General features: G+C 43.6%; 1 pseudogene; it reads right to left on the reverse strand.

Annotated features, from left to right (window-relative positions):
- Positions 1-20,981, reverse strand: part of LOC121583141 — an 86,605-nt pseudogene extending 65,624 nt beyond the window's left edge.
- Between the last annotated feature and the right edge of the window lie 4,158 nt (positions 20,982-25,139).

Genomic DNA, 25,139 nt, shown 5'->3' on the forward strand with positions numbered 1-25,139 from the left:
GACTCAAGTAGCGAAGTAAACTATAAAAATGGACGTTATACACAGAGTATTCCATTTAACAAACCAAACATTCAAATACCGTTATAGAAGGTAAAGTAAAAACCGAAACCGGTCCATGCATCAATACCAGTATATCGTAAAATACGGTATACCGCCCAGCCCTAAACTCTCCTGGCTCAAAGTAGAGGAGAGATTGACTGCATCACTACTTGTCTTTGTGAGAGGTATTGACATGTTAAAATAAACTAACTGTCTGTTTGTACGACTAGCACACAGCTCGGACACACATGCATACTCCACAAGACATGCTACCAGGGGTCTCGTCACAGTGCCCAAGTCCAGAATAGACTCTGGGAAACGCACAGTACTACACAGAGCCATGACTACATGGAACTCTATTCCACATCAAGTAACTCATGCAAGCAATAAAATCAGACTTAAAAAACGGATAAAACTACACCTTATGGAACAACGAGGACTGCAAAGAGACACACACGCACGCATACTAACACACTTCTTTTACACACATGTACATTTTTTATATTGTTGTGTGGTGATATTATACTGCCATGGCAGTATAATACAAATACATATACAAATACCACCTTTTTAAATACGTAACAACTTCAGAGATTGGCTGGCACTCTACCTCCAGAGACGGAACTCCTTTGCTAATTGGCTGTGGGTATTCCATGAGGAGGCGTTCTCATCCAGGAACTTCCCGTCTCGTCCGTTCATGGCGGGCTGGAAGAGGCCGTAGTTCAGCACATCCTTCAGACTCTGGCTCAACGTGCACAGGATCCTCTGCTTGGCAACCCACACGGTCGCATTGGGGTTGAACCGCATACATTTCTGTGTGAGGGGTTTGGGTTGGGGTTGGGAATAGGGGTGTTGAAAGGGGTAGGGTTAGAGAGGGGAAAGAGAGAATCATAGTAAAAAAATATGTGTCAAAGACTTTCAGTTGTAGGCCAAGAGCCTGGGCTTGAGCATTACCCATGCAAAACCGTCACCAACATTTCCTTTACAAACACTTACAAAAAAATTAACATTGGCTTCCTTACCCTGTAAGCAGTCTATGGACAAGGTATGACAGCAATCCATGCTTTGGTTTAGTTCCCCTGGCACTGTTTCCACATGCTAAAATGTTAGCATTTGTGGCACAAATCCCATTCAAGTCATGGGACTGATCTTAGCATTTCTTACTCATCATGTCCAAATCACCCGAAAGTATCTACAATTGATTGTTAAGTTCAACAAAGTCACTTATAAATGATTTGAAAAAATGCTAATATCGTAACTTGAATTGGATTTGTGCCACAAATGCTAAAACGTTAGCATATGGAAACAGTGCCAGGGAAACTAAACCAAAGTATGGATTGCTGTCATACCTTGTCCATAGACTGCTTACAGGGTAAGGAAACCAATATCTTTTTTGTAATTTGGGTGAACTATCCCATTAAAAAAACATTGCCCATACAAACACTTACCCATACAAACACATTTCCCACATCTTCTCTAAGTGCCACTGTCACGAACGCTGAGTGTGGATGTGGTGTAGGGAATCAAGCGCAGGCACACAAGAGTATGTCAACAGTCTTTAGTGGTGCAAAACAACTCCAAACAGGAGAAAATAGCCAACCCAACCGGGAGGCGAGAACGACAAATACGCACACAACACAGTGCGTAAAACAAGGAAAAAGCGCACGCAGTGCGGACTCTCGAAATACACAGGAAGAGAGTCAAAATACCAAGAACACGAACAGCTGACAAAAACAATCACACATAACACCTGACCCAAAATAACGAAACTAAATAGGGAACACAATCAAACACTAACAAGGGACAGGTGTTACAAACAGACAAAACCAAACAAACATGAAACATTGAACGGTGGCAGCTAGTACTCCGGAGACGGCGACCGCGAAGCCTGCCCGAACAAGGAGGAGGAGCAGCCTCGGCCGAAACCGTGACAGTACCCCCTTGGCGCGGCTCCAGCCGTGCGCCGACCCCGGCTCGGGGACGACCCGGACGACGCGGAGCAGGGCGCGTAGGGATGACCCCGATGGAACTCGGTCAGCAGGGACTGGTCCAATATGTCCCTCCTTGGCACCCAGCACCGCTCCTCCGGGCCGTACCCCTCCCACTCCACGAGATATTGAAGACCCCCCATCCGGGCGTCTCGAATCAAGGATGGACCTCACAGTGTACGCGGAGCCCCCTCGATGTCCAACGGGGCGGAGGAGTCTCCTCTATCTCATACTCCTGGAGTGGACCAGCTACCACCCGGCCTGAGGAGAGACACATGGAACGAGGGGTTAATATTCCTATAGTCAATAGGCAGTTCTAACCTGTAACACACCTCGTTCAACCTCCTCAGGACTTTAAATGGCCCCACAAACCGCCGACCCAGCTTCCGGCAGGGCAGGCGGAGGGGCAGGTTTCTGGTCGAGAGCCAGACTCGATCTCCAGGTGCGTACACAGGCCCCTCACTGCGGTGGAGATCGGCGCTCGTTTTCTGCCGACGGATGGCCCGCTGCAGATGTACGTGGGCAGCGTTCCATGTTTCCTCCGAGCGCCGCTCCCATTCATCCACCGCAGGGGCCTCGATCTGGCTCTCGTGCCAAGGTGCCAGAACCGGCTGGTACCCTAACACACACTGGAAAGGGGTTAGTTGGGTGGAGGAGTGGCGGAGAGAGTTCTGTGCCATCTCGGCCCAAGGCACGTATCTCGCCCACTCCTCCGGCCGGCCCTGGCAATAAGACCTCAGAAACCTACCCACCTCCTGGTTAACACGTTCAACCTGCCCATTACTCTCCGGATGGTAACCCGAGGTAAGGCTTGCACGAAACCCCCCAACCGTTCCATAAACGCTCTCCACACTCTGGAGGTGAACTGGGGGCCTCGATCAGACACTATATCCTCGGGTACCCGTAATGCCCGGAAGACATGGGTAAACAGAGCCTCAGCGGTCTGTAGGGCAGTGGGTAGACCCGGCATGGGAAGGAGACGACAGGCCTTCGAGAACCGATCCACAACGACCAGGATGGTAGTATTCCCCTGTGAGGGGGAAGGTCGGTAACAAAATCCACCGAGAGGTGGGACCAGGGTCGTTGTGGAACGGGCAGGGGTTGTAGCTTACCCTGGGCAAATGTCTGGGCGCCTTACACTGGGCACACACCGAACAGGAGGAGACATAAATCCTCACATCCCTAGCTAACGTTGGCCACCAGTACTTCGTGCTAAGGCAGTGAACTGTCCGGCCGATACCCGGATGTCCAGAGGAGGGGGACGTATGAGCCCAATAAATGAGGCGATCGCGTACCTCGAGCGGAACGTACGTCCGACCCACTGGACACTGTGGAGGACTTGGGTCGGTGCGTAACGCCCGCTCGATCTCGGCATCAACCTCCCACACCACCGGTGCAACCAGACAGGACTCTGGTAGTATGGGAGTGGGCTCAACGGACCTCTCCTCCGCGTCATACCGCCGAGACAGAGCATCTGCCTTCCCGTTCTGGGACCCAGGGATGTAAGTAATTTTAAACACAAACCGGGCTAGAAACATAGTCCAGCGGGCCTGGCGGATTCAGTCTCCTAGCTGCCCGGATGTATTCCAGGTTACGGTGGTCAGTTAGAATGAGGAAAGGGTGTTGAGCCCCCTCAAGCCAATGCCGCCACACCTTTAGGGCCTGTACCACGGCTAACAGCTCCCTGTCTCCTACGTCATAATTCCGCTCCGCCGGACGGAGTTTAGGTGGTGTGCCAGAACGTTGGGAAAGAACGGCCCCTATACCGGCCTCTGACGCGTCCACCTCTACCTGGAAAGGTAAAGAGGGATCCGGATGCGCCAACACCGGCGCCGAGGTAAACAGGTCCTTCAGTTTCCCGAAAGCCCTGTCCGCCTCAGCTGACCACCGCAAGCGCACCGGACCCCCCTTCAACAGAGACGTTATGGGAGCTGCCACCTGTCCAAAACCCCGGATAAACCTCCGGTAATAATTTGCAAAACCCAAGAACTGTTGCACCTCCTTCACAGTGGTTGGGGTCTGCCAATTACGAACAGCTGACAAAAACAATCACACATAACACCTGACCCAAAATAACGAAACTAAATAGGAAACACAATCAAACACTAACAAGGGACAGGTGTTACAAACAGACAAAACCAAACGAACATGAAACATTGAACGGTGGCAGCTAGTAATCCGGAGACGGCGACCGCGAAGCCTGCCCCGAACAAGGAGGAGGAGCAGCCTCGGCCGAAACCGTGACAGCCACACAGTGCCACAGCCTCAGCTATGGCGCGGGTACAGCATGACTCAGTCACACCACACCACCCCACTGACCCCCTCTCCTGCACCCAGCCAGATTACCTCCGAGCTGGACAAAAAAACAATACAGCAGCATCCGCCAGAACTGGCTGAATCAGAGAGGATTATGGGCCACGGGCCGTGGCATTCAGTGTTTGTGTGTGTGTGTGTGTGTGTTTACCTCCGGATCTGCTGCTCAGCTGGTGATAGTGGACCTGTGCCTGTGATAAAGACTGAGGCTGATGAACACTCTCTGAACTCTACCCATAATCCTCCCTGGCTGGCAGTGAGGAGGTGAGGAGGAGATGCAGGGATGGATGGAAGGATAGAGGTGTACAGGAACAGATGTCGGGCATCTGTCTGCGGAGAGATAATGGGCTGTTTCCGCCTGGCTGAGGACCATCCCAACAGTATAGTATGTTGCTTTGCTAGTACATCTCCCATCATGTTACATTATGCTCCAGCTTCATCATGAGTGCATCTCAGAACAGTAAATAGAAAGGTTAAGTTTCAGGAGAAACTTTATGAAGTGTGGTCCTGTGTGGCTCAGTTGGTAGAGCATGGTGCTTGCAATGCAAGGGTTGTGGGTTAGATTCCCACGAGAGACCAGTATGAAAATGTATGAACGCAGTACTGTAAGTCGCTCTGGATAAGAGTGTCTACTAAAATGTAAAAGAAATGTAATGAAATAGAACAGTGAAGTTTCAGGAGAAACTTTATGATTATAGTGAAGTAGCTATTTGAAAGCCTCTCTGACTGTGAAATTGGTTTGAAGTGCAACCCCAGCAGGGGTGGTATAGGGAAACAGAATAGAAGAGAAAGAAAAAACTGAGGCTGTTTGTCACTGGGGAATACATCAAAATACATGTAATCCTCTCTTCAATTCAAAGGGCTTTATAGGGATGGGAAACATATGTTTACATTGCCAAAGCAAGTGAAATAGATAATTAACAAAAGTTTCAAAGGAATAGAGACAATTCACATGTCATATTATGGCTATATACATTGTTGTAACGATGGGAAAAGGGAAAATAAATATGGGTTGTTTTTACAATGTTGTTTGTTCTTAACTGGTTGACTCTCTCTCTCTCTCTCTCTCTCTCTCTGTCTCTCTGTCTCTCTGTCTCTCTGTGTCTCTGTCTCTATGTCTCTATGTCTCTATGTCTCTCTGTCTCTCTGTCTCTCTCTCTCTCTCTCTCTCTCTCTCTCTCTCTCTCTCTCTCTCTCTCTCACACACACACACACACACACACACACACACACACACACACACACACACACACACAGCCCACTGATGTTACAACTACAGTCACCAAGCGGTACACTGAGCTAATGAAATCATAATGAGTATATGATGACTCAAAATGAATGAATTGTAATTCAACCTAATAAGTAATTTGAATATATAAGAGAGAGGAGGAACAGTTAATCCCAGTACTTTGATTTATTCAATACTATAGGGTAAACAAACACCTCATTTCAGAAGCTCTTATGTGGGTGGTCTTGTACTGTACTGCGTAATTTGTGTGTGTGTGTGTGTGTCTTGTACTGTGGGGAACGTGTTGAATAATTCAACCATGTTAGTTTTCCTAGTGGATTGTGTGACACATCATGTCATTATTCACCACAGCTGACCACTCAGCGGTGATGAATATGGAATTATGGCCATTAGCACATACATGTGTGATCACACATCAACACACACACAAGTGAACATACACGCACACAAACATACACACACACACACACGCACGCATGTGCACGCTCGCGCGAGCACACACACACCTTTCCCTCTACGTTCTGTACTAAAGCCCAAGTTAATTACATCACAATTACATCAGGTTCAGATGTAGGTCAACACAAATTGACCCCGAACATTTCCACCCAATGTGCGGCCCACTCACCTCCTCTCTATACCTATCCCTAACCATAGGGAGTCATAACCATTCCATATTTCAACAACATGTTTCCCATTTATAGTACATACATGGAGTGAGCAGAGAGATAGAGAGAAATATAAAGAGGAGAGACAGAGGGAGAAAGGGAGACAAAGAAACAGTTAAGATTACAAAGAGAAAGAGAGACTAACAAAGAAAAAGTGAGAGATGGACATACTGTAAAAGCAAGAGAGAGTAGTGGAGGGACAGAAAAACTGTTGTTCATTGCAGCTGTTATCTCTCTCCCTCCCTCCCTCCCTCTCTCCCTCCAATAATGGCTTTATTGGCATGGGAAACATGTGTTTACATTGCCAAACCAAGTGAAATAAACAATAAACAAAAGTGAGAAGACACAAAACATTAACCAAAAAGTATTTGAATTAAACAGTAAATATTGCACTCAAAAAGGATATAAAAATATAAAGACATTCAAATATTGGTGGTATTTACAATGTTGTTTGTGTTCCACTGGTGTGCTGTGAATGCACACTGCAGTATTTTGCCTAACAGATATGGGAGTTTATCTATGTTTGATTTGTTTTCAAATTCTTTGTGTGTCTGTGTGATTTGTGGGAAATATGTATCTCTAATGTGGTCATACATTTGGCAGGAGGTTAGGAAGTGCAGCTCAGTTTCCACCTCATTTTGTGGCCAGTGGGCACATAGCCTGTCTTCTCTCGAGAGCCAGGTCTGCTGTGTGACCCTATCATGGATGACTAGCAGGTATAGTTCCAATTCAGCTCTGCGTACATTATTTGGGGTTTTGCGTTGTACACAAAGTATATTTTTGCAGGATTCTGCATTCAGTCTTAATTGGGTGTTTGTCCCATTTTGTGAATTATTGGTTGGTGAGTGGACCCCAGATCTCACAACCATAGAGGGCAATGGGTTATATAGCTGACTGAAGTATTTCTAGCCAGATCCTAATTGGGATGTCGAGTTTTATGTTTCTTTTGATGACGTAGGCTCTTCTTGCCTTGTCTCTTAGATCGTTCACTGTCTCCTGGAAGTTACCTGTGGTGTTTAGGTGTTTAGGCTAAGGTATGTATAGTTCTTTGTGTGCTCTAGGGCAACGGTGCCTTTTTTGGAACACCATTATTTTGGTCTTACTGAGATTAATGCTAGGGCCCAAGTCTGACAGAATCTGTGCAGAAGATATAGGTGCTGCCATAGCTGCGGGATGTAGGGCTGTTGAGGGTGCTGCAGCACCCCCTTAAAAATCAAAATAAAATAACAATATACAACAAAAGGAATAAAAAACAAATGTTTTTTTTCACAAAAGTAGTGCACTGGGCCTTTACTATTATTAGCGAACCGATATAGACTACTGTATCGCGGACAAAAAATTTTTTCAGCATCTCCGCCTTGGCAAAAAAGGTAGTTGTATAATTAAGAACAGTATCTTGCAAGATTCAATAGTTGAAATTGTAAGAGTTGTTGCCCTGTCTCTTTCTCTGCGGTTGTCATTCTAATGGAATACAAAAATAACAAAACCCTGTCCTCAAACATTTACATCAAAAGATGCAAAATTAGGTTTTGTCGAAAAAGCCAAGCTCGAGTTGACTTCCGGTCGGGCGATGTGAGAAGACGTGTTTGAGAGGTCCCCAATTAAACTTTAATTTTAACAGTTTTTTTTACACGCCGCTGTTAGTTCTTATGTGGATGTATCAGTTGGTTATATTATTTTAATCACTTTTCATGGTACCATGAGCAAGACCAACCCGAAGAGAACTTCTACGACTAATACATCGTCGAAGGCCGAACCAATTACTCGAACACAGAAAATGTCTGCCACGGCCAGCCCTGCTGCAGAGTCGGAGGCCTTGTCTATGACCACGCTTGTAGCTGAGCTAGCTAAACAAAGAAGTAGCCTAAAAGAGGATATGGCTTCTCTCATCGGCACTTCACTGGCACCTCTCCAAACTTCCATTGATGCCTTTCGAGAAAGAGTCAACACGTTTGGGCGACGCCTCTCTACACTAGAAGGTTTCTCCACTGATCAGTCTATAATTTTAATGGTAGGTTTATTTGAACAATGAGAGAAAGAATAACAAAAACAAAATCCAGAAAAACGCATGTCAAAAATGTTATAAATTGATTTGCATTTTAATGAGGGAAATAAGTATTTGACCCCCTCTCAATCAGAAAGATTTCTGGCTCCCAGGTGTCTTTTATACAGGTAACGAGCTGAGATTAGGAGCACACACTTAAAGGGAGTGCTCCTAATCTCAGCTTGTTACCTGTATAAAAGACACATGTCCACAGAAGCAATCAATCAATCAGATTACAAACTCTCCACCATGGCCAAGACCAAAGAGCTCTCCAAGGATGTCAGGGACAAGATTGTAGACCTACACAAGGCTGGAATGGACTACAAGACCATCGCCAAGCAGCTTGGTGAGAAGGTGACAATAATTGGTGCGATTATTCGCAAATGGAAGAAACACAAAAGAACTGTCAATCTCCCTCGGCCTGGGGCTCCATGCAAGATCTCACCTCGTGAAGTTGCAATGATCATGAGAACGGTGAGGAATCAGCCCAGAACTACACGGGAGGATCTTGTCAATGATCTCAAGGAAGCTGGGACCATAGTCACCAAGAAAACAATTGGTAACACACTACACCGTGAAGGACTGAAATCCTGCAGCGCCCGCAAGGTCCCCCTGCTCAAGAAAGCACATATACAGGGCCGTCTGAAGTTTGCCAATGAACATCTGAATGAAAGTGTTGTGGTCAGATGAGACCAAAATCAAGCTCTTTGGCATCAACTCAACTCGCCATGTTTGGAGGAGGAGGAATGCTGCCTATGACCCCAAGAACACCATCCCCACCGTCAAACATGGAGAAGTTGTCCTGTCCCCTTCTGCTAAGGGGACAGGACAACTTCACCGCATTAAAGGGACGATGGACGGGGCCATGTGCCGTCAAATCTTGGGTGAGAACCTCCTTCCCTCAGCCAGGGCATTGAAAATGGGTCGTGGATGGGTATTCCAGCATGACAATGACCCAAAACACACAGCCAAGGCAACAAAGGAGTGGCTCAAGAAGAAGCACATTAAGGTCCTGGAGTGGCCTAGCCAGTCTTCAGACCTTAATCCCATAGAAAATCTGTGGAGGGAGCTGAAGGTTCGAGTTGCCAAACGTCAGCCTCGAAACCTTAATGACTTGGAGAAGATCTGCAAAGAGGAGTGGGACAAAATCCCTCCTGAGATGTGTGCAAACCTGGTGGCCAACTACAAGAAACGTCTGACCTCTGTGATTGCCAACAAGGGTTTTGCCACCAAGTACTAAGTCATGTTTTGCAGAGGGGTCAAATACTTATTTCCCTCATTAAAATGCAAATCAATTTATACAATTTTTGACATGCATTTTTCTGGATTTTTTTGTTGTTATTCTGTCTCTCACTGTTCAAATAAACCTACCATTAAAATTATAGACTGATCATGTCTTTGTCAGTGGGCAAACGTACAAAATCAGCAGGGGATCAAATACTTTTTTCCCTCACTGTACATCACAATAAAATTGTTGGCTAGCAGGAGCTGGCACCCTTGACTGTTTACTATCTGGTTGGCTAGCTAACGCCACTTTTTTTAAATGTATTTTTACACGGCAACAAGATGAATGCTTAACTCCAGGAGCACTCAGGGATATCTTTATTACGTCTATACTTGGCTGAGAAGATTTCAGAAAACAGGAACATTGGGCTGACTTGCTAACATGGCTAGCTACGCACAACAAAAACCAGAGTGCTGAAGGACTGACTTGGCTATTTGAATGTGGCGGTGAATTTAGCTAAGCACTTCTCCACCATTTCTAGCGGCTAGCTGCCTAAGATATAGCGTGACATTTGGACAACTACCTAGCTAGCTACATCTAGAATCAACTGAACAAAGACCTGTATCCATGTAAGTAATATTGGCGGCTGACTAGCTTAGCTGTTAATAGTAACACATGTTAAATATCCAACGTGAGTTTGTTTTTGTTTGAACTAACTTAAGCTGCCATTAGCTAGTCATTTAACGTTACCTCTCTAAAGACGATTTACTAATGCTACAATCTTAGGGTTTGACTCGGGTTACTTTCTTGTTTGCATTTGATTTAATGTGACTGTAATGCCTTTGTTTGTTTGATTGAGTGGGTTTTTGGATATATTTAGCTTTCGCCTCTACGGAGGTTCATGGACGTTGGAATATTTTGGCATTCGTGTTAGTTGGTTACGCTGCGCCTGAGTATCCTATTTTACTCCTTGTGGTTGTGGACACAGTTGTGCGGTGCGGCTGCAGGAGCGTGGCGTGGAGCGCGCCCCTAACACAACCCATGGGCGAAGTCTTGACTAACAGAAGCATTTTATTTGGCTATCTGCGTTTGTTAAAGCCAATGGAGGATGTAACTGATCGACTATTGAGTGACACTGTTAATATTTGAGTTTAAACAATTTTAAACTGGCATTGTTAATAATTGGGAGCCCTCTTGTGTAGGGTAAGTTAAGTGGCAGATGGTTAACCGGGAGTTTGACCCTATTTGGGGACGCCTGCAGTCCGCCCTAGAGGCGAGCATAGGACAGTGCTATTTTGTACTGGGTTAATTTTGTTGTGTTATTTTGAGGGTTTTATGTCAGGGGGGTGGGGGGACGTTGTTTGTCTTCATTAACCATTTGATTGTTACATATTCTACTTCAACAGTATTCTGTCTAACTATTCGGTACATGCTTTTTCTTTTGTCACAGGATATGATTGGTGGTCTTATACATGTTTTTAATCTCTATTCCAGTTATAATTTTGTAATCTCAATTTTTAATGACTGACAATTCAGATATTGGGGTGGGAGTTGGGGGGTCAGCTATTAGGTTTACAAGCTGGAACGTCAAGACAATGAACGGCCCGGCTAAACGGGCTAGAGTATTTGCTCATCTTAAGAATTTAAAAACTGATATAGCATTCTTACAAGAAACACATCTGTGTACAGCAGATCATGGTAGACTCCGTAAAGCTTGGGTAGGACAAATATTCCATTCAAAATTCAATGCTAAGGCAAGGGGAACAGCAATACTTATTCATAAGAAAGTACAATTTACTGCTGCTGATATAATATCAGATCCACAGGGGCGCTTTGTTATGGTATCTGGTTCTCTCTTTCACACCTCTGTTTTGCTTGTAAATGTGTATGCTCCCAATTGGGATGTTGAGTTTATTAACAAACGTATTTCTTTGCTGCCCAATCTCAACTCACACTATTTAATCTTTGGAGGCGACTTGAATTGTGTGATCCACCCACTCTTGGACCGCTCAAACCCTAGATCATTATCTCCCTCAAAAATGTCCAGCACTTTGTCTGCATTTATGAGCCAGGCGGTATGTGTCGATCCATGGAGATTCCTTTTTCCCAATAACAAAGAATTTTCTTTATTGTCACATGTGCACCACTCCTATTCTAGAATAGACTACTTTTTCGTAGATAAAGCTATTCTCCCCTCTGTTAAGAATGTAGAATACTCTGCCATTGTTATTAGTGACCATGCTCCTCTGTCGCTCAAACTCTCATTCTCAATGAACTATACAGATCGCCCCCCATGGAGACTTAACTCTCTCTTAAATCTTTACTTTCAAACAATTCATTCTGCACCATTCTATCGAATGCAATTGATGTCTTTATTGAGACAACTAAAACAGAATCGATCTCTCCATCTACACTTTGGGAAACACTTAAAGTTGTTCTTAGAGGGGAAATACTTTCCTATTCCTCTCTTCTCAATAAACAATGGAAAATTAAACAGAAACAGCTGATCGACGCAATTCTGGAATTAGACCAACAATACTCTGCCTCTCCATCACCAGAACTTTACAAAGAAAGGCTGAGTCTTCAATCTCAGTACAATTTACTATCCACTGTCACGTCCGTCTATGAAATAGGACCAAAGCGCAGCGTTGGGAGTGAACATGATGATTTTAATTAAATGCTCACAACAACAAAAACAATAAACAACGAAAGCGTGACGTCTAGTGTACAACACGCACACACACGAACAAAATCCCACAACCCGAAAGGAAAACAGATAGATTAAATATGGCTCCCAATCAGAGACAAACAGCCGACAGCTGACACTCGTTTGCCTCTGATTGGGAGTCACCACCGCAAACATAGAAAATAAACCACCTAGAACACCCACCAGAGAAACCGAAAACATAGAATGAACACACCCTGGTTCAACATAATGAGTCCCCGAACCAGGGTGTGACATCCACAGATAAGGCTGAACAGCAGCTACTCCGCGCACGCGGTTATGTTTACGAACATGGAGAAAAGGCTGGTCGGCTTCTTGCTCATCAACTCAAATGCAAATCTGCCTCGCAGCTGATCCCTCAAATTCACAACACCTCGGGTGTCTTAACAGTTAGTCCCAATGAAATCAATAATACTTTCAAATATTTTTATTCAGATCTTTACACGTCAGAATCACATGAAGACAATTCAATTATGAATGATTTTCTTGACAACTTGGAAACTCCTATTATTAGTACAGAGAAGAGAGAGGAAATTGATCAACCTTTGCAGTTAGGGGAGATTATTAATTCAATTACAGCAATGCAAAGTGGGAAATCCCCTGGCCCAGATGGATACCCAATCGAATTCTACAAGAAGTTTTCTGCCAAACTGGCCCCACTCCTGCTTGAAATGTTTGAAAACGCCCTGGACCAGGGTAAAACACCCAAACCCTGACAGAGGCGTCGATCACACTTTTGTTAAAACCCGGCAAAGATGCATCTGAGTGTGGCTCATACAGACCAATCTCACTTTTAAATGCAGATGTTAAAATATTAGCGAAATTGCTTGCCTCTCGAATAGAGTCCACTATGACAGACATCATATTGACTGACCAGACAGGGTTTATTAAGGGTCACCACTCCTTTTCTAACATTCGACGTCTGCTTGATGTCATGCACTCTCCTGCATCTTCGGACATTCCTGAAGTAGTTATCTCTTTAGATGCGGAGAAGGCATTTGACAGGGTAGAATGGGAATATTTATTCTCTGTACTGGGAAAATGTGGCTTTGGTGCAAACTTCATTTCCTGGGTCCGACTGTTGTACTGATCACCCAAGGCATCAGTACTTACAAACAGACTTCGTTCACAGTATTTCCCATTATCAAGGGCCACACGCCAGGGATGTCCAATGTCCTGGCGATAGAACCCCTTTCTATTATGCTAAAGCCCACACCCTTAATACATGGTATCTACAGATGGGGACTGGAACATAAAGTTTCCTTGTATTCAGAATATTTACTTTTATATATCTCATACCCTGAAGCGTGTGTCCCTGAGGTAGTGGACCTACTGCGTAGGTTTGGTGTGTTTTCGGGTTATAAATTGAATTTCTCAAAAAGTGAATGTTTTCCTATCAATGAATTAGCATTACAAATTCCAGGGGATACTATTCAATTTCGTAAGTCTGGCTTTAAATAGTTAGGGATCAATATCACCCGTACCTTGTCTTCCCTCCATGATGAGAACTTTACTCCCCTTATTAGCAAACTTAAAGTGAACTTTCAGAGATGGAGTATTCTCCATTTTACTTTAATTGGTAAAGTGAATTGTATCAAAATGAAGGTATTGCCCAGATTTCTGTATTTGTTCCAATGTCTCCTTCTTTTTTTACCAAAGTATTTTTTCATGGAGCGGTGGGAATCCAAGAATACGTAAAGTATTCCTCCAGAGAGATAGAACACACAGAGGACTAGCCCTTCCTAACGTTATGTATTATTACTGGGCAGCAAATATACAAAAGATTGTTTACTGGCTTCACACCCCAGAAACTGACTGGTGTCAAACAGAAGCCAACTCCTGTTTCTCTTCCTCTTTGTCAGCTTTAGTCACATCCAATCCAATTTTTGTCAATACTCTTAAAATTTGGCCTCAATTCCGTCAACATTTTAAACTGTGATTTCTCTATTCAAAGATCTATACAGTGAGGGAAAAAATAATTTGATCCCCTGCTGATTTTGTATGTTTGCCCACTGACAAAGACATGATCAGTCTATAATTTTAATGGTAGGTTTATTTGAACAGTGAGAGACAGAATAACAACAAAAAAATCCAGAAAAACGCATGTTATAAATTGATTTGCAATTAAATGAGGGAAATAAGTATTTGACCCCTCTACAAAACATGACTTAGTACTTGGTGGCAAAACCCTTGTTGGCAATCACAGAGGTCAGACGTTTCTTGTAGTTGGCCACCAAGTTTGCACACATCTCAGGAGGGATTTTGTCCCACTCCTCTTTGCAGATCTTCTCCAAGTCATTAAGGTTTCGAGGCTGACGTTTGGCAACTCGAACCTTCAGCTCCCTCCACAGATTTTCTATGGGATTAAGGTCTGGAGACTGGCTAGGCCACTCCAGGACCTTAATGTGCTTCTTCTTGAGCCACTCCTTTGTTGCCTTGGCCATGTGTTTTGGGTCATTGTCATGCTGGAATACCCATCCACGACCCATGTTCAATGCCCTGGCTGAGGGAAGGAGGTTCTCACCCAAGAATTGACGGTACATGGCCCCGTCCATCGTCCCTTTGATGCGGTGAAGTTGTCCTCTCCCCTTAGCAGAAAAACACCCCAAAGCATCACGTTTCCACCTCCATGTTTGATGGTGAGGATGGTGTTCTTGGGGTCATAGGCAGCATTCCTCCTCCTCCAAACACGGCAAGTTGAGTTGATGCCAAAGAGCTCGATTTTGGTCTCATCTGACCATAACACTTTCACCCAGTTCTCCTCTGAATCATTCAGATGTTCATTGGCAAACTTCAGACGGGCATGTATATGTGCTTTCTTGAGCAGGGGGGACCTTGCGGGCGCTGCAGGATTTCAGTCCTTCACGGCGTAGTGTGTTACCAATTGTTTTCTTGGTGACTATGTTCCCAGCTGCCTTGAGATCATTGACAAGATCCTCCCGTGTAGTTCTGGGCTGATTCCTCACCGTTCTCATGATCATTGCAACTTCACGAGGTGAGATCTTGCATGGAGCCCCAGGCCGAGGAGATTGACAGTTCTTTTGTGTTTCTTCCATTTGCGAATAATCGCACCATTATTGTCACCTTCTCACCAAGCTGCTTGGCGATGGTCTTGTAGTCCATTCCAGCCTTGTGTAGGTCTACAATCTTGTCCCTGACATCCTTGGAGAGTCTCTTTGGTCTTGGCCATGGTGGAGAGTTTGGAATCTGATTGATTGATTGCTTCTGTGGACAGGTGTCTTTTCACAGGTAACAAGCTGAAATTAGGAGCACTCCCCTTTGAGTGTGCTCCTAATCTCAGCTCGTTACCTGTAAAAGACACCTGAAGCCATGATCTTTCTGATTGAGGAGGGTCAAATTTATTTCCCTCATTAAAATGCAAATCAATTTATAACATTTTTGACATGCATTTTTCTGGATTTTTTTGTTGTTATTCTGTCTCTTACTGTTCAAATAAACCTACCATTAAAATTATAGACTGATCATTTCTTTGTTAGTGGGCAAACGTACAAAATCAGCAGGGGATCAAATACTTTTTTCCCTCACTGTATGTAATAATCACCTCTTACTTCCAGGCAAACTGGATTCAGCTTTCAGGCTGTGGCAGAGGAATGGCCTTACTAAGTTTAATGATCTTTATATTGATGGCACCTTTGCCAATTTCGAAGACCTCGCTATCAAATTTAATCTACCCCATTCAAGTTTATTTCGGTATTTCCAAATCCTCCAGTTTTTCCGCACTCAAAGCCCAACCTTTCCAATTCTATCACCCGGATCGGGTCTGGATGCCCTTTTGAAAACACCTTTTTAACTAAAGGGACTCATATCCCGTATTTTTGAGATAATCATGTCCCTTGATAAACCGTCACTCAATAAATCTGATCTGAATGGGAAAGGGAACTTGGTGGAGAGATCTCTGATTAAGTCTGGAATGCTACCGTACTTAGGGTAAATGGGAAGCTCGTCTTGTGCCCAGCTTAGCCTTATACAGTTTAAGGTACTTCACCGTATCCATTTCAGTAAGACCAGATTGTCCAAATTCTACCCAAATATTGATGGTACATGTGACAGGTGTAAAGGCTCCTTGGGGGACTTGACCCACATGTTCTGGGCCTGTCCCTGTCTGGCAGATTATTGGTCCACTATATTTAAAACCCTTTCTGAAGCATTTGATATAAAGTTGCAGCCTAGTGCAGAAATGGCTATTTTTGAAGTACCAAACAACAATCCTTCTCTGACCAATTGACAGCTGGATGCCATTGCCTTAGCCTCCCTGTTAGCCCGCAGAAGGTTTTTATTGGATTGGAAATCTATCAATCCACCCTGGCGCAAAGATCTGATGCTGTTCCTAAAATTAGAAAAGTATATAATCCGAGGGTCAACCAACTCATTCTATTCCACCTGGGACCCGATGATATCCTATTTTGAACAGCTCCAAACACTTCCTCCAGTTAAGTACTCTTGGCCCCACCCCCACCCCTTGATATTACTGCTATAGGCCTATAAAATCACCTAATCACCTGAAATTGTTAGGCTATTACATTTTTGCTTGTATTGAAGTAACATTGGTGTATACTTTTGTTTTGTTTTCTGACATGGGGGGGGGGGGGATATGCGAAATTATGGGCAAAGGCACAAAACAGCCACATTAAATTAAATATTTGTTTTCATCAAATAACATGGAAAACAACCACTTTTTGTGCAATATTAATTTACCATACTTACAAATCACTTAATGTAAATGTACATCATTGTATTGTACATATAGTGCATTCGGGAAGTATTGATGGATGGGGAGTTCGCTGGACAGCTATTTTCAGGTATCTCCAGAGATGTTCGATTGGGTTCAAGTCCGGGCTCTGGCTGGGCCACTCAAAGACAATCAGAGACTTGTCCCGAAGCAACTCCTGCATTGTCTTGGCTGTGTGCTTAGGGTCATTGTCCTGTTGGAAGGTGAACCTTCGGAACTCTGGAGCTCTGTCAGAGCGACCATCAGGTTCTTGATCACCTCCCAGACAAAGGCCCTTCTCCCCTGATTGCTCAGTTTGGCAAAGCGGCCAGCTCTAGGAAGAGTCTTGGTGATTCCAAACTTCTTCCATTTAAGAATGATGGAAGAAACTGTGTTCTTGGGGACCTTCAATGCTGCAGAAATGTTTTGGTACCCTTCCCCAGATCTGTGCCTCGACACAATCCTGTCTCGGAGCTCTTGGATTTTGCACTGTCAACTGTGGGACCTTATATAGACAGGTGTGTGCCTTTCCAAATCATGGCCAATCAATTGAATTTACCACAGGTGGACTCCAATCAAGTTGTAGAAAGATCTCAAGGATGATCAATGGAAACAGGATTCACCTGAGCTCAATTTCGAGTCTCATAGCAAAGGGTCTGAATACTTATGTAAATAAGGTATTTCTGGTTTTTATTTGTAATTAATTGGCAAAAATTTCTACAAACCTGTTTTCGCTTTGTCTTTAAGGGGTATTGTGTGTAGATTGCTGAGAAAAATGTTTTATTGAATCAATTTTAGAATAAGGCTGTAACGCAACACAATGTGGAAAAAGTCAATATTTTCTGAAGGCACTGTATGCATGGATGTGTAGGTTAAGAATTTGTTGTTGGCATGTCATGCCTAAGTTTGCTAGTCTTGCCAATAAAAAAATAATTAAAGTAGTTGGCAATATCAATGGGTTTTGTGATGAATGAGCCATCTGATTCAATGAATGATGGGGCCGAGTTCGCCTTTTTGCTAAAAATTTTATTTAAGGTGCTCCAAAGCTTTTTATTAGTATTCTTTATATTATTTATCTTTGTTTCATATCACATTTTCTTATTTTCCTTCAGTTTAGTCACATGAGTTCTCAATTTACAGTACGTTTGCCAATCGGTTGTGCAGCCAGAATTATTTGCCATTCATTTTGCCTTATCCCTCTCAACCAGACCAATGCCTCTTTTGGGTAAATCCATTTGAATTCAATTACTTTTTGACAGCACACCTTTTGATTTGAACGAAACCGTCCATACATATTTGCCCATTGTAGAAGTGCTCAGAAAGTTATTTTTTGAACCTGAATGCCAAAACATTCAAGAGATAAAGGTGCTCAACGTTGACCTATTTTGCAAACCCCGCAATACCATAAGACATCCATGTCTTCATGACTGGAAAAGACAAATGGTTGAGACTGATATCATTTAAAAGCTTACAAATAGGGTTGTCAAACTATCTTCATATTAATTTTTTCATGTCCTTTTTTTTTTCTTTAACGTCAATTATCTAAAAACGGGCAAAATGTGCATATGTTGTAGCTTAAACCCTATTTGACATCATTTGAGGTTGTTGTGTTGTGCGCACCATCAGTTGAGACACAACATGCTTTTGAAAACAAGGGTGGGTGTCAGGTTTTGGCTGATAAATGTACTAAAATGACATCCACCCTGTATTCAAGAGCATGTTGTGTCTCAACCAATGGCGGGCACAACACAAAAACCTCAGATGATGTGAAGTAGGGTCTAAGCTACAACATATGCGAATATTAAAAAAATCTAAGTTTACTTATTTTTAGATAATTGACGTTAAATGTTTAAAAAATCGTATTTTTTTTTTTTTAAGACAATAGTTTGACAACCCTGTTGGTAAGCTTTTAAATGATATCAAACTCAACAGTTTATATTTTCCAGTGATGAAAAATTGGTAAACTTTGAGCACCTTTATCTCCTGAAGTTTTGGGCATTCAGGTCCAAAAAGTCAATTCCGACCACTTCTTACATGTATGGATTATGTTTTTTTTTATCAAAAGGGAAGCTGTCAAAAAGAGATTGCATTCAAGTATTTAAAATACTTTTAGCGTTTGCTTTAACTTGCCTGGAGTGACAGATGGGCAGGGTTTATAGTTTTGCAGCTATTCTATTGGCTCTGTCACGATCGTTTAAGGATTGGTTGAACCAAGGCGCAGTGTGATAAGCGTACATTTTATTAAAGTACTGAACACACGACAAAACAACAAATAAACGAAACGTGAAGTCTTAAGGTTACACCAAACAAACCTATACAGAACAAGATCCCACAAACTAACTGGTGCCAACAGGCTGCCTAAGTATGGTCCCCAATCAGAGACAACGAGCTACAGCTGCCTCTGATTGGGAACCACCCTGGCCAACATAGATCTAAACGATCTAGAACTAAACATAGAAAAACACAACATAACACGGAGTATACACACCCTGACTCAACAAATCAATGTCCCCTGAGTCAGGGCGTGACAGCCCCCCCCAAAGGTGCAGACTCCGACCGCGCCACAAAAACATAACAGGGTAGGGGCCGGGTGGGCATTCCGCCTCGGAGGCGGATCCGGCTCCGGGCGTGACCACCACTTTCTCTCCACCTCCCTGTTGCGCCCCTGGTCTGGTCTGGACCTCGGGCGCGCTGCTTCCCCTCTCCTTCCTCCCACGACGTACAAGTCCTGTCTGGACCCTGGTGTGGGAGACCCCGAACCTGGAGAGGGGGCTGGCGTCTGGGTCTGGACTGGCACCGCTGACTAGAGCTGGACCCGGCCGACGGTGGATCGAACTGCACAGGCTCCGGACTGGAGCCGCTGACTGGAGCTGGACTGGGCACCGGTGGGCGGACTTCTCTGGCTCCGGAGTGGAGCGGCTGACCGGAGCTTGACTGGACCCCGGTTGAGCGGATTGCTCTGGCTCGGAGTGGATCCGCTGACTGGAGTTGGACCGGACCCGGTGGAGCGGATTGCTCTGGCTCCGAGTGGAGCAGCTGACCGGTGCCGGACCAGGCACCGGTGGAACAGGCACGGGCCGTGCCGGACTGGACACACGCACCACTGGCTTGGTGCGGGGAGCAGGAACGGGCTGGACCGGGCTGACGACGCGCACCAGAGACAGGATTGCGTCAAACCACAGGTCTGGGGAAGTATACCAAAACACCTCCGCAGCATTGAAGCTCAAGTATTTGAAATTATTCCAAATAGTATTTGAACCCAGGTCTGGTAATAAGAGAGGAATGCATGTACCCATTCATTTGCGAGATACACACTCCCCACTGCCTTATTTTTTCTATTACGAAACGAGGGTTAATAGAAGCTTCCCCTAGAGGGAAAAGTCTATACATCAACGCCCACACAACGCCCACAGATCGTTCACACAGTGTGTGTTCTCCGACAGGCGAAAGGATGCAACACAGCCAGGTTAATAAATGTCCAGAGCTGGCTTAAATCAAAGGCATTATACCAAAGGGAAATGAGAGAAAAAGAAAGGATGTTAACAAGTGTAATCTAAGACTTCATCATTTGAACTTATTTTGCAAGCCAGACATTAAATCCTATGAGTTAGTCTATAAGTCTAGGATGAAACAGTTCTATCCTTTAAAAAAAATAAAATGGGTGTAAAAAAGCCCTCCAAAGGTAACCCATAAATTGGCACATCAAACAATAGGGTCTTTCTGACTCATACAAACATACAACTCCTTTGCACGTTCCTGAGTAAACCTAGGCAAGCATACACACACACACACACACTCACTGTCTGCTGCAGGTCGGGGATGAGGATGCGGACGACCAGAGAGTGAGTGTGTATGTCGTCCATGCGTCTGGGGGCCGGCTCGGCGGTGGCTCTTATGGTCTCATAGATAGTCTCCTCACGGGAGCTGTCGGAGGCGGAGTCCTCGGAGTAGTCAGAACAACTCTGGGCCATCTCATCCTCACTGGACGTGGGACTCCTGGGCATAGTCAGTAGGCCGGACGAATTCAGCTATGGAGGAGTAAAAAACGATGAGTAAACAACTTAGAAAAAACTACTTTGAGACGAATCCTAAATTCCACTTGTCAAATGTTCACTTCCTCTCTCTCCCATTGACATCAATGCATGGCTAAGTGAAAATCCGACGTTAGAATTCGCCCCTTGTAGAAGATAAGCTCTAATAATGCTCTATGTAGCCATATAGTCATGTTCACGATGTGCTTATAATAAAATAAAATAAAATTACAGTGAAATGCTTACTTACAAGCCCTTAACCAACAATGCGTTCAAGAAATAGAGTTAACAAAATAAAGTCAAAAATAAAATAAAAAGTAACACAATAAAATAACAATAACGAGGCTATATACAGGGTGTACCGGTACCGAGTCAATGTACAGGTTATAAATGTGCAATGTATGTATGTATGTACTTAATGTACAGAGAATAGAGATACTGTAGACTGGGCTGATTGTACTTTTCTCTCACTTTAAAGTGGTCTAGTACAAATATGATTCAGCCAGTCAAGATTCAGATTCAGGGCAGTTCTCTCAATATTAGGCTACTGGGCAGATTGTACAATTCTCTCAGGTCAAAGTGGCCTACTAACAAAAATTACTTGACATACCTAAACAATGGCTAGTCAACCTTTCAGAAAATGACCGTAGTAAGATTATACAATACATTACATTTTATTTTACAGTACAGGCAAGCAACATACAAAGACATCAGATGTCTCATTCAACATGGCACTGTAGGTTAAAAAAGCAATGAACTAAGAAAGTATGTCTCTATCCTGTCAATAAATGCTTTTTGACACTTGCGGGGCACAATTGTTATCTGTGCCATAAGGATTGATGTGAGGGCATTAGGCTGTGTTTAGACAGGCAACCCAATTGCGATCTTTTTTCCACTATTTGGTATTTTGACCAATCACATCAGATCTTTTCACATCAGATCTTTATCAGAGCTGATCTGATTGGTCAAAAGACCAATTAGTGGAAAGAAATATCAGAATTGGGCTAGCTATCCAAACACAGGAGTGACACACTCCTCATCAACCCTCCACATTTCTCTTCCGTTTCTCATTTCAGTGAAATAGGAGACAAATGCTTAGCCCTGATCGAGGAATCTCTTCTCTCTTCACTCTCAAAACCAATAAAACATTGCTGAAACATTGTCTGACGGTTGTATGGATGGAATCAGACAGGTAAACATACTCTTTCCACGGGCAACATCTGTGACATCCAAGACGTTCATCCATCATTATGATGACTTCAAATATTTAAATGTTTGTTGATATTGTCCAGATGTGGAACGCTATCAAATACATTGGTACAATATGGCTTTAGGCACCAGAGCTTGATAGCTGGCATTTTGAGATGACCATTTAGTTTTCTGTCTTTGTATTGCACTTCACCAAAGAGGGTTGTGGCTAGATGGAGTAGAGCTATGGACCAGAAGTTGCATGTTCGAGTCGCGCCGTGGACAATTGTAGCATTTTATCTTACCCTACCCCTTTTCCTAACCTTAACCTAATTATCCTAACCTGCTACATTAATTATCCTAACCTGCTACATTAGTTCTCATTACCTGCTACGTAAAGTCACCTCTGTCCATAGCTGCAGTCCAAAACCCACAAAGAGGGATCTTTCTACCATTTTCTTTCTCACTCACTCCCTCTCTCTCTCTTTTGCTTTCTCTCTAGCCACGACACAGATCCCATATGACTTAGATGGGCAGGAAATATGCGGGCAATTAGTGACACATTTTTCTCTACTGCTCAATGGTTTAGCACAAACACTGTCTCGTACACACAGTCACACAGTTCTAGGTATCCAGGAAATGAACCAGTCTGGCCTAATACTCCACTCAGTGTAACCACTCCTTTGACCATATGGTCATTATATAATAATATAATAATAAGCCTTTTAGCAGACGCTTTTATCCAAAGCGACTTACAGTCATATGTGCATACATTTTTACGTATGGGTGGTCCCGGGGATCGAACCCACTACCCTGGCGTTACAAGCGCCATGCTCTACCAATTGAGCTACAGAGGACCACCATTATATTACAGCTTATCCCATTAACCTTAATAAAACAAATGACACAGTCACTCACTCACTCACTCACTCACACACACACACTCACATACTGATTAATTAGACAGTTAAGACGTCAAACGCATTACAATAATCACCAGAGAAAATAGAAAATAACAATGAATTTATCATTCCTGATCTCCAATGGTAATCAGCACTCATTGTTTAAACATCGGCTAAAAAATTAAACAAATAAATCGTAAAGCCCTTCATTTAAGTCTTCTCATCTCGTGACGCAGAAAGGAAGATAATTAATCATACAATTAGCATGTGAACGTTAATACTGTGTAGTGGAAACTAGCTTTTGGAGGTGATCTGAAAGCTCAGTGTCATTGAGTTCCTCTTGTAGAGTACTTATTTGGCAATGACGAGAGTTCTAATGTAGTATCGACTGAATTAAATCAGTTTCAAGAGACTGCATTGCGATCAATTTGAGCTTTTCTAGGTCCAATTGACCTGATTCTGGATCAGTAGCCTGTAACTGTTAGCTATCTCCATTTCAGGACATGATTCAATATAGAATATAATATAATACTGGGTGGCAGGTAGCCTAGTGGTTAATAGCATTGGGCCAGCAACCGAAAGGTTGCTGGTACGAGTCCCTGAGCCAACTAGGCTAAAAACCTGTCAATGTGCCCTTGAGCAAGGCATTTAACCATACTTGCTACTGTAAGTCACACTTTAACCATGTGTTATTGGTGTGGAGGTAAAGGAGATTTAAAAATGTACAACAGACACATACTGTTGTACAAGTCTCTTTGGCCAGAGCCCAAGCCCAGACAAGCCCAGTCTCCTATGAGCCGGAGGTTCCCTCACTGTGTGTCCCTGTTACAGATGGTGTTACTATAGTAACCAGATGCTTGTCAATAACACAGCATACATGAACAAGTAAACACAAGTCAATGTAGGGTAATATGACTGTGTTGTTGAATGATGACTTGTACAACGATGGATCATTACAAGTAGTATAATCACCCGATGGCTAGTACATTAGTCTGGTCCCAGATCTGTTTGTGCTGTCTTGCAAACTCCTTTATGGTAATCTATTTTATGTGTATAACAATGGCCATTATGAGATTAAGTAAAACAAAACTCAATGTTTCTTTGGGAGGGAAAAAAACCCTCACATATCACCTACATTATAGGTGTTTGAAAGCCCAAGGAGAAAGAGCAACGTTTTGCTAACCTTCAAAAATCTTTCCTCTCGGGGGGTTGCTAGAGGCGCAATGTGCGACTGACGTGTATTCCGTTTGCTCTAGCTGTATTCTTTTAATGTATGTGAATTTTACAGTAAAACCAAATTTATTTTCAAATATTACTTTGGTGATCCCTTTCTGAAGTACCCAAGACTACTTTATTTCCAAATGTTAGCATGACGACGAAACATACTGTAAGACCAAAAACCTGACCTTGAGAAAAGTCAGCCTACAAGGCCCAGTTTCATCACCGCCCTCTCCTGAGCCTGACAGCCAGGAGACTCGCGCCTTGCCTGGGGATGCAGCTCTACCTGGGGGCGATGAAATGAACGTTCTCGAGGCCATCAAGTTACTACGCTTGGAGATAGTTGAAATGAAAACAGATATAGTTGCTACAATTGAGGCCGGAAATCAAGAGGTTTCTGAAACATTCAAAGCTGATTGAACTACTCTTAGAAACAAAACAATGCCTGTTATCGCATCGCTCAAAACAACAGAGTTCTCCCCCATTCCGAATGCTGCGCTGGAGACCCCCGCTAATTACCTCTCTGGAGGCCGACGTGAAATGTCTGACTGCGGATCTGAAAAAGGTGCAGGAGAGCTGTGTAAACTTAGAGTAAGTTGAGTCAGCGCAAATGCCTCGAGCCATGGATTTTGTCTCCGGACTGCTGAAGGATGTTCTCGCCATGTACACTACCAGTCAAAAGTTTGGACACACCTACTCATTCAAGGGTTTTTCTTTATTTCTACTATTTTTTACAGTGAAGACATCAAAACTATGAAATAACACATACAGTGGGGAAAAAAGTATTTAGTCAGCCACCAATTGTGCAAGTTCTCCCACTTAA

Source organism: Coregonus clupeaformis, chromosome 15 (genome assembly GCF_020615455.1).
Source record: "Coregonus clupeaformis isolate EN_2021a chromosome 15, ASM2061545v1, whole genome shotgun sequence".
In the NCBI taxonomy this organism is placed as follows: Eukaryota; Metazoa; Chordata; class Actinopteri; order Salmoniformes; family Salmonidae; genus Coregonus; species Coregonus clupeaformis.